General features: G+C 34.8%; 1 protein-coding gene across 1 annotated transcript in view; it reads left to right on the forward strand.

Annotated features, from left to right (window-relative positions):
• The first annotated feature begins 474 nt into the window (after positions 1-474).
• The window catches only part of side-II (sidestep II transmembrane protein), an 88,922-nt gene continuing 76,629 nt past the window's right edge, over positions 475-12,767 (forward strand). Inside the window, exon 1 of the mRNA XM_089465875.1 lies at positions 475-1,250. The gene's annotated coding sequence lies outside the window, so the exon portion shown is untranslated. The remainder of the gene's footprint in view (positions 1,251-12,767) is intronic.

Below are 12,767 nucleotides of genomic sequence, written 5' to 3' on the forward strand. Positions count from 1 at the left end.
TAATGATCATAAGCTCCATATTGTTTATAAATGAATATTTTGTCCTATAGTCAGTGTTTTCCAGCAGTTCTCTTATTTGGTAAATGCTACCTAGTTAGGCATATATTTGGCTAAATTAATAATAAAATATAATGTGCAATTTCACTAGAAATCTTGCTGATCATAGAGATCAAGCTCAGAAAGCATAAAAAAATTGCTGAATGCAATTGCCGTTGCCTATCTTTTAACAGACTAAACACCGCTCAATCCTAACATTAGCCTGTGTATTTACAGCTGTTTAGCAGTTTCTCTCTCTCTCTCTCTCTCTCTCCTGGTCGGTCTCTCGTCGTCGTTGCTTTACATCGTCTCGTATTCAGCAGTTTCGCTGCTCGTTTCTACACTTCGTATTGTTGTGTCCGTTTCATGCCATCGTGCCATGTCGTCCTCTCGTATGGTCGTTTGCCTACGTAGTACGTACACGTATCACACGCTTCGTGTTTTGGTCTGAACGATGCTCAACGAAGCGGCTGTTGTCCGTTCTAGCTTCAGTTGAAGCTCAGCCGTCGGAGTGTACTGAACGTATGCAGAAATGCTGTCGCTTGTCTCGCGCATAAATCGTGTTCGTTCGTAACGGTGAATTCGGCAAAACGACGCAAATCGAAGACACAATAAAATTACAATTATCAAAGCGTTTGTTGAATAGAAACAAAACTCATATTCAGGTTAAACAAATATCGCCAAACCGATTACCATTGCAGTGCATTAACGGTAAATGTCGCAAATGTGTGTGCGTAAAGCAAGCAGGGGCATATCTCGATGTATTTACAGTTAGAGAATGAGTGAGGCGAGTGTTCTGAATTTCGTTTACAGTTATACTAAAGTGAAGTGAAGTAAACCCACTCGACTCTAGGCAACTTTCGTCACTTGCTTTAATTGTTGTGCTCTGTTCTATATTTTTGGCATATATTAAAAGCGTGTTAGCAACAACAACAACAACAACAACTCGACCTGTGTTTCTGCGTGAGTGTGAGTGAGTGTGTCTTGTTCTAGCTGTTGTTCCGGTTTAACTCCTTGGTCACGTGGCCAAAAAGTTTGAGCCATGTTTTGTGAACGGCCAAACCACTGCTGCCCTTGTGCGTGACACAGTCCAGCAACAATAATAACAACAATAAACAACCGCAATAGCAATAGCAGCAGCAACAACAACAATAACAGCAGCAACCACTCAAGGATTATCAGTTCGCCAGGCCAAAACTCAATTTGTTGGCCAGGTAAGTTTTGGCGCTATATATGGCCAACAGCTGCTTTAAAGCGTCTGCTCAATATTCAGAGTCTGTTTTTATTTTTTGGTCTGTGAAAATTTGCGGTACTTTAAGCTCTTGTCTCGCTGCGCCAATTTTTCACTTTCGCACACTTCTGCTCTCCCTGTCTCTGTTCCTGTGTGTCCCGTTGCCTTTCCACCCAAGTGCCGTTACGCCGCCTTCTTCGCTGTGTCGATTGCCGTAACTTAAAATGCGCCAACTGTCTGCCAAAAAGTTGGCAAAACTTTTGCCTCAAGTTTATTTACTTGTTTTATTATTTTATTTTTCTCTTTTATAGAAATATATGTATGAATTCTATATATATATTCTGCTGTATATTTTCAAAGTGTGTTGTCTAACTGCAGGAAGCTAGATAAGTTAGTCTAAGACCGTATTCAAATGCTCTTCCGTTGTGCACGTTTTTAGGCCACTTGAAATTTTAATATAGACTACTATTTCAGAGAGATTGCAGAAAATTTAATATATTTGCATTTTTTTTTTTAAATTTATATTTGTTAGCATAATAAAAGTTAAAATAAAAAATAAACATATGGAAAATATAATTTTTTTTTTTGCAAAATTTGAGTCGAAAATTAAATATTTTTTAAACAATAAATAAATTAATAAATAAATATGAAAGAAAATTTGTTACATAATAGAAAAAAATATACATAAAAAAATAAATTTATTAAATATATTAAAATATAAATATATATGTACATACGAGTTTCAATAATAATGTTATTTAATGGTTATAAAAAAGGCAAAACTAAATAAAATGAAATAGAAAAGTGCTACAAAAAAAAAAAAAAAAAAAAAAAAATGTTAAATAAATAAAAAAAAAAATAAAAAGCTAAAACAAAATTATAAATATAATGAAAGAAAATTTACTATTACATTACATTAGAATTCAACTCAAAAACCATATATGTATGCATTTACTAAGCAAACCTAGCCCGAGCTACAGCTAAGTTTTAGCAAAGAAAATTTCTTTGTTTTTATTTTCAACATTCTCGAAAAAGCGACTCGCTGTTCTTGACTCTCCAAGGACGGTTGTTTATTAAATTTGTAGGTTTTCATTAGGAAAAGATGGTGCTGTCGTCTCTTTGTTTCGGCTGCCTCCTGCAGCTGCTGTTTACCTGAAAGCATTTCGTGCAGTTAGTTGGCGCCTAGTTAAAGTTAATGTAAATAAATTAGTTAAATAAATAAAGAGCAGCCTCTCGCTTGTTCTATCTCTCATTTTCTCTTTCCCTCTCTCTCTTCCTATGTTTTTGTGCGCCTCAGTTGACAATTGGAATATGAAAATGAGGCTGAAACAGGGAACAACTAAAAAACCAATTTCGACTTACACAAATGACCGGGCCAACCAATTGGCCAAAGCACGCACGAGCAGGCCAAAAGCAGCAGCTGAAGCTGTGTGTATGTGTGGGTGTGTGTGAGGGTGTATGATGGCTGCTACAGTTACACAGGCTTCGCATGCTGCATTTTTGATAAGCTGCTTGTGTCGCCCAAATGTCCACAAAATTTTGACAATTTACTCACACACTCACAGCACACTCACACACACACCCACACACAGGCACTCATACATCCCTAAACATCCGCACGATTTAAGCCTAGTGTCCCTGGGGAGCTTGCGGCACAGTTGCTGGGGAGGCGATGCTTAGCAATGGGCGGGGTCGCGGCATGATGCGTGCTGCGTGCCAAACAATTGTTGAAATTTATAGCGAAAAGCCAATTACGCCTGCCAGCTGATACGTAGCAACGTAGTTGAGAGTTTTAACTGTCTGCGCCTCTGTATAGAAAAGGGTTCGCACACACATACATATCTGTGTTTATATGTATATATATATATATATATGTATATGATATATAAATATATATATATCGTCATTGGCTTATCAAAGTGCTGAGCAAACCGAAAAACCAATTTGCGTGCGCTTTGTGTACTTCGCATTTGGGCATTAAGCAAAACGCATAAACAAAAGTTACGTATACGCAGCTTAAAGCGTTGACGGGTTAATGTGATTTTAATGTACTTTTTAGGTGTCCCCACGATTCCCAGTTGTGCGAGTGTGTGTGAGCGTTTGGAGTGCGTGTGTCTGTGTGTGCTCCGCTTAGAAAAAGTTTAATGCAATTCAAAGTTTAATTCAGTATAATATGTTTCATTTTAATTATGTTTTTCCCTTCTTTTTTATGTTTTTTATTACTGTAAAAAATATATTCATATATTTGTGCTGCATATATTTTTAAAGTTGAGGATAATAGAATAAAATAATGAATTACAATCAAAATTGATATGTTTAAGAAAAAAAGAAAAAATAATAAAAAAAAAAAATATAATAAAAAAAAAATTAAAAATAAGTTGACTAAATCATTAAATTTAAATAAATAAAAGATTAAAATTGTTTACTATATAATTTCAATTAAAATAACATAAAATAATAAAAAATAAAAATGGACTAAATCATTAAATGTACATAATATTAAAATGAAAATTGTTGACTATTGTCGATTGCTAAAATTAAATAAATATAAAATTAAAATTGATAAATGTCGTATCCATGAACAATTCCAATTGTGGGATTGAAAAACATATTAGATGATGTGAAAATGAAGGATGCTTATATAAATTCCATTCTGTTTTTGAAAGACAGCGAATCATAAATGTTTATACGTGTGCTCACATGAAATGAAAAGTATTTCACCTGTATTTACCTGACAACAACAACGGTAAATATAATCAAAATGATCTGCGCTTGACAGAGCAAAACCAAATAAAAAGATTAGGTACGGGCGCTGCGTTCCTCTGTGAGTGTGTGTGAGTGTGTAGGGGTTGAGTATTTTAGTATTTCAGTATTTTTGCTTTGCGTGCTCTGGCTGCCAGAACAACAATGGTGGAAAAAGGCGCCACGCTTCGAAATCAATCTTCCTAATGACAGACAACAACAATACCGGCAACTGTAGAGGGCATAGAAGCGAGTGAGAGAGAGAGGGAGACGAAGAGAGGGAGATGAACCTGTAGACACGTGCGCTTGCGTTTTTACGCTCAAGTATCTGGCACTTGTAACGGTAATCGATCTGAACAACAGCAACACCCACAACAACAGCGGTTAGCATGAATTGGCGAAAAAAGCCAAATAAAGGAAAAGCAAAAAACGAGAAAAACAAATGAAAGCAACAATCCGTCAGGGCGCATAAAACTTGAGCACCCCGTTTTTTTTTTTTGTTTTTTGTGTGTGTACAGAGTGTGCGGGTGTGTGAGTGTGTATGGGTGTGTGGCACTCTCAGTAAAATGAGTGTGCAGATGGAAAACTGTGCCTTTGCCTGGAATTGTGATCATTTCAAGTGCGCCTGGAGAGCTGCATGAGTGTATGAGTGTATATGTGTGTGTGTGTGTGTGTGGGCGTGTAAGTGTGATGCAGTCATTCAATTTTAATTATGCCATACAATATTTTTATTGCTTACTTAAAATATACTTTCGATATTAGTATATTCGAACATAAATAAAAAAATGGGGCATATAAAAACTTAGCATTCATTAATCTATCATTGTTTTTTTTTTTTTTTAACATTAATATTATATATAGTTTGTAAAGATTTCTTCTATTATTTCCTAGTTGAAAGTTTAAGCAGCTCTATCAAACTGAAACAAAATTTGAAAGAAGAGAAGAAAGAGAATGGAAAAATATTTTTGCTAAAATTTTAACATTTCTGAATATCCAATTTTAAATTAGAATTAGCTAATAGACTGCTTTATAAGCCTTTCCTGGTAACATTATCTAGTTGACTAAGAGCGTGTTATAAGATAGCTGAGAATATGCTGATATGATATTATATAAGTCTCAGTCAAGCTCGAAGTAAAACTTCTGCTAATTTATTTGGGTTTGCTTCAAAATGTGCCAAAGGAATCAATCAGCCAAGAGCCTTCAGTATCAAATAAACCAAATCAAACAGATGCCGAGCTCACACATAAATATACAGCGAGAAGGTGCTGATATACCTGTCCCCTATTTTAACACACACACACACACCACGCCATCGACACTGATTTAATGCGAAGTTCGCCTGTTTCAATAAACTTATGCAAATATTCAATTTGAGGCATTCGTTTGTGGCTCTTTTTGACAAATGATAAGGCCAAACAAAAGGCAGCCAGGCAAACAAACTTTTCACACCCAAAACGAAAAGAAGACGTTCGAAACGAACAAGAAGAAGAAACAGTCTGAAAAAGGATGCGCCGCATTTGCTTATCAAAATTAAAATGAAACCACAAGAAAAGAAAGCGAATGGTGAAATGAATTGGGGGGAAGTCATAAAGGCGGAAATGCAGAGGTCTAAAACTTTTCAGCAGCAGGTTTCCATCATGCACAGCACACATAAAGATGTGCAAATACATGTATACACACACACACACACATTTATTTATGTATGTATAAATGGGTATATATAAATGCGAAAGGACTGCGTGTCCTGGCTGGTTGACTGCTTCTTTAAAAAAATGGGAACCCATGGCTGTGCACAAAGTAAATTTCAATTTAACCTTCATCGAGCAAAACTCATTTATATTTATAAATGCGCCGACAACGCAAGCGGCGAAAACACAGGAAGCGAATATAAATAAATGCCAAGCTGAAGAAACGGAGAGACAGAGAGAGAGAGAGAGAGAGAGAAAGAGAGAGAGAGAGAGAGAGAGAGAAAGATAGAGAGAAAGGGAGCGAATGAGATGGAAAACTCCAAAAAGACCAAAAGAAAATACAGGCACAATAAATAAACTGCGTGTGTCTGCTGCCATAATAAAAATATACAAAAAATAACAACAGCACAAAAAAAAGTACAAATGCAGCAAAGCAACACAAACAAACTAAGGCAATGAGTGAGAGAGAGAGAGAGAGAGATGGAGTGGTGGAGGTAGCTGAGCACAGGCATAATAATAAAAATACATAAGCAGGCGTCTGGCAGGCAGCTCTCAGCTCTCTGGCTCCCTCGTCCAACGAAAAGGATAAAAATCCATCAAACTTGCAGATAAGCCAAAATACAAGATGAGTTTCGAGCAATGGGCAAACGCCACGCCTTCGGCCTCCGGCGTACAGTCGCCAGCCCAGTCCCAAAAATTGCCCCTAGACTACGTCGGCCCTTAGCTTTAGCTCCAGCTCCAGCTCCAGTTCCAGCTTGGCAAACTTACCTCATAAAAGGCGCAAATAAGTACATACATACAGTATATATATATATAGTATTTATATATACATATATTCGCAACAGACTTTTCGTCTTGCTCAGCAAACGAAATGTTTCATTTCGTTAATAAACGAGCGCTCATCATTGGAAATGTTGTACTAAATGCTAAAAGGACGAACAAAACCCCTTAGGATCGAGTAACGCAACACAATAAAACCAGTAAATGTAACGCTGGTGTATTATAAAAGTAACGGTAAACTGATGACTCTCTCAAACTCTGAGTAAATGGTGTAAATGTGAAATTATTTGTAGATATTGGCAAAGTAAGTTTGAAGTTAAAGTTGAATTAAGTGAAGAATAAAGAAAAGAAGACAGAGAGAGGGGGAGAGACAGGGAGAGAGAGAGAGATAGAGAGAGAGGGAGGGAGAGGAAGAGAAAGAGAGAATTAGAGATGTATATGATGTATATATAAGAATGAAAATAGACTAGAATGGAAAACCAAAAAACAGTAAAAATAATGTAAAAATGATAATCCAAAACGAAATTGAGACTACATATATAACAAATGAAATGGTTGGGAATGAAGAAAATTCTTAATAATATTATTAATTATTTTTTAATTTTGTTTAACAAATATTCGCATATATAAATACTAATATTTTTATTTTATTTTCATATTAATCCTTATTATTATTAATATAACTATGCATATCTTTATAACTATATATTTATATATGTATACTAATATTTTTCTTATTTTTTTTATTCATTCCTTATATTATTAATTGAAAATAATGTATTTCAATTCCTGCTAAAAAGGCCTGCTAAAGGCTGTGAGTAAAAACTATCAAAAGCTCAGCTTAATGAATTAAGGACATAAACGTTTATGACGGATTTCTGCTTAGATAGCTCACATATGCTTCATCAGCATCAATATAAATCTGTTTATATATATTTTTCTGCTATTTTGTTTTTTTTTGCTGTTTCTTTTAAGTTTATGTGAAAAACGTTTTCATTTCATTTGGCGCTGACCGCAAGTGTCGCACAGACATAAGTGAGTCCAATAAATAAGCGAGTACTCGGCCAATGTGAGGGGAGAGCGGCACAAATATATATACATATATATGACATATATATACATATATATGAAGCATAAGCTCTTGACCATAAGTCAAGCAACGAATCGGATGTCGCGCACAGATTTCCGCTTGTGTCCACAGCGTAGCAATTCGTTGGAGCGATAAATCTCATCGACACTAAAAATCAGATATATGCGCTATAAGTTCAGACGCCAAAGAGGGAGTGGAAGACACACACAGAGAGAGAGAGAGAGAGAGAGAGAGAGAGAGAGAGAGAGAGAGAGAGAGAGAGAGAGAGGGAGGGTGAGCTTGATAGAGAGGGGGAATAAGGAGTGTCCGGGGTGGGGTGTGAGTAATGCCATTTATATGTCACCATTAATGTCGTGTTATGAAAGTAATTTTCTTAAATTCGCATATTAAACGTTTTGGCCATTAATAATGGAGCCAACAGTTTTTGGCCGGATTGCTCTGAGGTTGGGCAGTATAATAAAAGCAGAGAGAGAGAAAAGTTGAGGGTGCAAAAGAGGGGACGAGTGGTGGACAGAGAGAAACGAAAATAACAAACATGAAAATGCTGTGCATGTTCCGAATGATCGCTTCAATAACCACAAAAACCATAAGAAACAGCGCCAGCAGCGAGTGAATGAAGTGAATGAATAAATGAATAATGCTCAGAATGATGCTAGCAGCCTGGCATGATGGACTACACACACACACACATACACACTAGAGAGAGTGTGAGAGAGAGAGAGAGAGAGAGAGAGAGAGAGAGAGAGAGAGAGAGAGAGAGAGAGAGAGAGAGAGAGAGAAAGAGTGGGGGAAACATTTCAGTTGTGGCACATGATAAAAATTTATTTAGAGCAAATAGAAAAGCATGAGACTTGCGGGAATAATAAACTACAACGTGAAGCTGGGTTAAGTTTTAGTATTTTTTCTTCATCGTGCAGCAGCAGGAAATGCCCGGGCAGCTATTGACGGCTCATTGTCAAGAGTGTTTAGGCAAGCAAGCAAACACACACACACACACATGTATGTGCATGCCATATGAGTGCATGTCAGTAGCAATTGCTAGACGAGACGAGCTACGGCTGCCACTGCCACTGCTGCTGTCTGGCTTGGCTGTGTGCGGCTGCCTTCATGCAATAAAATGTGTCTATCAAATGTTTTCCCATTTCCATTTTGTACTATTCCTTTTGACCCGAAAGCATAGAGTATAACAGGATAATTGCATTTGTAGCCTTTGCTTTGAAATAAAAGCAAAATGTTGCAATTGCTTTTACTCTACAATTTGCATTTATTTGTTTGGTTTAGAAAATATAAAAAAATTTACATTTCTGAGAAGTCAAATATTAAAATTTGTTGAATTCAACAATAATTCTTAAGATTTTTATATGCAATATATGCATTTATTACTCGCATATGTCATACAGAGGTATGAGACTACGATTTGACTTATAAATTCTTATCAAATCTTGCTCTTTATACATTTCATAATAGATTAAATAAGAGTTGATTAAAATTTGTAAATCTAAAATGTAGAAATTCTACGATAGTCATAAGAAAATGTGCATATATACATACATATTATATATAAATATGTCTATTTGTGCATTCAGTCAGCGACTGAGTAGTAAATGTTTAAAATGATTATTATATATATTATATATATTTTTTTATGTTTTATATTATGAATAAATTTTATACCAATATCATACTTGACTAAATAAATGAATTAAACACTAATAAATAGTTTAAAAATTTTTAAATAAAATAAATACTAATAAATGAATTTAAAAATCTGTAAATAAATTATATGTTTATGAAATACATACTTGATTAAATAAAAAACTAATATGCTAACGAATAAATAAAAAATAAAATAAATAATTTTTAAATAAAGTAAATATGAATGACTTATAACTAAATAAATAATATACTAATAAATAAATTAAATAAATTTTAAATAAACTATATAATATAATATAATTACATACTTCATAATTATATATAATTATATATAATTTATACATATTTTTATATTTACAAATCCATATATGAAAGAATTTAAAGAGAGAGAGAGAGAATTTTAGGTTTTCATTATTTCGTATATACATTTTCCTTTATTTCCAACTTCTCACAATGTAGAGCATGCACAGTTCGTCTTTATTTAATAATGCATTTGTTGTTTTGCATTGCTTTGGTCATCGCCGTCTTTCCTGTTGCTGTTTGAATGTTTGTCTATTGGTCGGTCGCTGGGTCGTTAAGCTGGTGTGTTTGTATAAATGTGTATGCTGGTGTGTGTATGTGTCGCTCGGTCCGTTGGCCCGCTCGACCGGCCGACGTTTCCGTTTCCGGCGCCTGTACGCCATGTTGATTTTGCTCAGGCCCCTTCTCTGTTGTTGTGTTTGTTTTGTGCTCTTTGTGTGCTGTTGGATGTGTTTGTTCTTTGGGTTAATGTGCGCACTCGACTGTGCGCAAATTGCTCAAGTGTAGTTGAAGCTGTCCATTCAGTTTTTATTCTCATATTCTCATATTGTACTATATTTAAAGAACCTAAACAAATTTCTCATACCTAATTGTCGTCGGCCCATTAGTTTTATCATCATCATCAGTAGCAGAAGCAGGAGTAGGAGCAGGAGTGGGAGCAGCAGCAGTGGCTGTGGCAAAGGCAGCAACATCATTATTAACAATGTCATTATCAACAGCATCATCATTATTATCATCTGGGGCATTATTATTTCACTCACATTGGCACCTTCCCATTGTTGAGGCCGTGCCGTCGCTTATCTGTCGGCCATTTGGCCGCTTATTGCAATGTCTTACATTCTTATCATTATTAAGCGCCTCTCCCTTATAACGATTCCCGCATCTATTGCGCCATATTCAACAGCAACAGCAACAGCAACAGCACCAGCAGCAGTAGAAGAAGCAACAGCAATCCACCCAAACTCAAAGTCAAACCCAAACCATGCCTAGCCCATTCTATTCCAGTGACGACACTCGGCGGACGCGTTGACAAAATGACAATAGAAACAGAAGTGCCAACAACAAAATTAGAAACGAACACGAATTCTATGCACTCTACTCTTTGTCTTTTGATTATATAAATTGGGCATTAACCGTTATTTGACAGTTTAATTGACTTCTTTAATAAAAAAAAATTTACGCTAAAAAATGTATTAACATTTTTAAAAAACATTTTTGAATGTCAAAAAAATAATAGTCTATTAAATTAAAAAAAAAAAAAAATGTTAACTTTGCTTAAAATATTTTAGAACACATTTTTCCAACAATTAAATAAATTCCAGTATATAAAATTAAAAAAATTAATGTTAAATTTGTATAAAGTAAGAAACAATGGAATTATAATTGCTTATAAATTATTTTGAAAGCTCTAAAATTGCGTGAAGAAATCTAAATTTGTTTATTATTTTTATATTTTTTCTTAATATTCCGTAAGCTATAATGCATATATCTATAACATCAGAAAGCATATTTAACTCATATAAATATAATAAGGGCCTTAAATTATTTATTTAAATTTCTTAAATATTTTTAAAGAACTGTTACCTCTTTTCTAACAAAGTGATATAATCCATAAAGCTGTTAGAGTATTTTGGCACAAAAAGATAAAAAGGACAGGTGAAACTTAAAAATTGCCCAGGCTGCGTTTCTATTGATTTGCCGGCAAATTTTCTTATTTTCAACTCCGACGCTTACCCATCTCGCTGCAAGAAACCATTGAGGCAACCCATTCACAATTTCGATGCCATTGTGAACCTTTTGGCCCTTTCGGCGTGTTGTATCTGTTGCGAGTTTCTTCCTCGTGGCCTCAGCCTTTGTGTCTATTTATTAGCGCTACCTTTCGCTTGTCAGCGTTTCTTTTACCTTTTTCTTACAACCTTTTTTCTGTTTGGGGTTTGCCTCTTTTTCTTCCTCCTCTGCTTCTGTTGTTCTTTGTTGTTCCCACGTTTGCACGTTTGCAGTGAGCTACATTTTCATTCTATATTTGCAAATCATCACTATTATTTGCATCTGAACATTTTTATAGAATTCATGTTTTTTCTGCTCTCCCTTAACGGAAAGATATATGTGTGGCTTTCTACCTATCTGCTGGTTTTTCACTTTCTTTTTTTTCTTGTCGTATGTCATTTTTATTTTTGGTACCTTAATTTTTATGTTAGTTATTTATTTATTTCTATTTTCGGCTTTCTTCTCCTTGGCATCCCTTTTGAATATCCTTCGCTCACGGCAATATTTTTTATCGAGCGACGGTGAGTTAAGGCACTCCTGCCGGAAATTGTAAATTTTTTGTTTGCTGCGGCGTCGCGACATTATCTGCATAGCTACTTGGCAATGGCAATGCCAATGGCAATGGCAATGACGATGACGATGCGATAGCGAATGCTATTGGCTGCTATACAAAGGCAGCTCAGCTGCTGGCTGAGTTGGGATTTGAAAAGCATGCGAAATATTATTGATGTTGAGACTGTGTTAAAGTCAGAAATGAAAGTCTCATTGCTTATGTCATTGAGATGAAAACTTTTTGTGCTGAGTTTCTATAGAATTATTGAAATCTTGTGGTTTGAGCCAAACTGTATTACCGAAATATAAATGCGAGCACATAGACTAAAAGCTAAAAGACTGTATATATGATGTATATATATGTATATATGTATATATATGTATATATATGTATATATATTATGTACAGTTAATTAAGATTGATAAGCAGCTGACAGTTTATTCAGGCCCTAAGTGCAATATAATGTAGGATTTCATAATTACATTTTTTGTTAGATCCCATTCTCCACATTAATTTGAAATTCATAATTTCACATTTTTTCTCTCATATTAATATTTAAATATTCGTATTTCATTGAAACTGAACTTTAACCGTTGACCTCATTTCATAATAATTCTTAAACATACTTTGCTTTTTCTATTACTCAAATAACTGTAAATAATATATATATATATATTTCCTATGCCCAGAACATATACATACGATCTTTAAACAACTTGAGAAGTTGATGGCCTTAAGAAATAGGAATGTAGAAAACTTTTTCAACAAGTTGACAAACTGAACAGTTGCTTAAAAATGTTCATTTCCAATGTGGCTTAGCTCTAACTTGCCCCAGGCTAAGACACACATACACATACACTCGTTGTGTGTGTGTGCGTCTTACAACTCGATAATTGCGGCTTCAATTTGACTTTAACGAAAACT

Source organism: Drosophila arizonae, chromosome 3 (genome assembly GCF_054131065.1).
Source record: "Drosophila arizonae isolate 15081-1271.41 chromosome 3, UAZ_ARI_1.0, whole genome shotgun sequence".
NCBI classification, from domain to species: domain Eukaryota; kingdom Metazoa; phylum Arthropoda; class Insecta; order Diptera; family Drosophilidae; genus Drosophila; species Drosophila arizonae.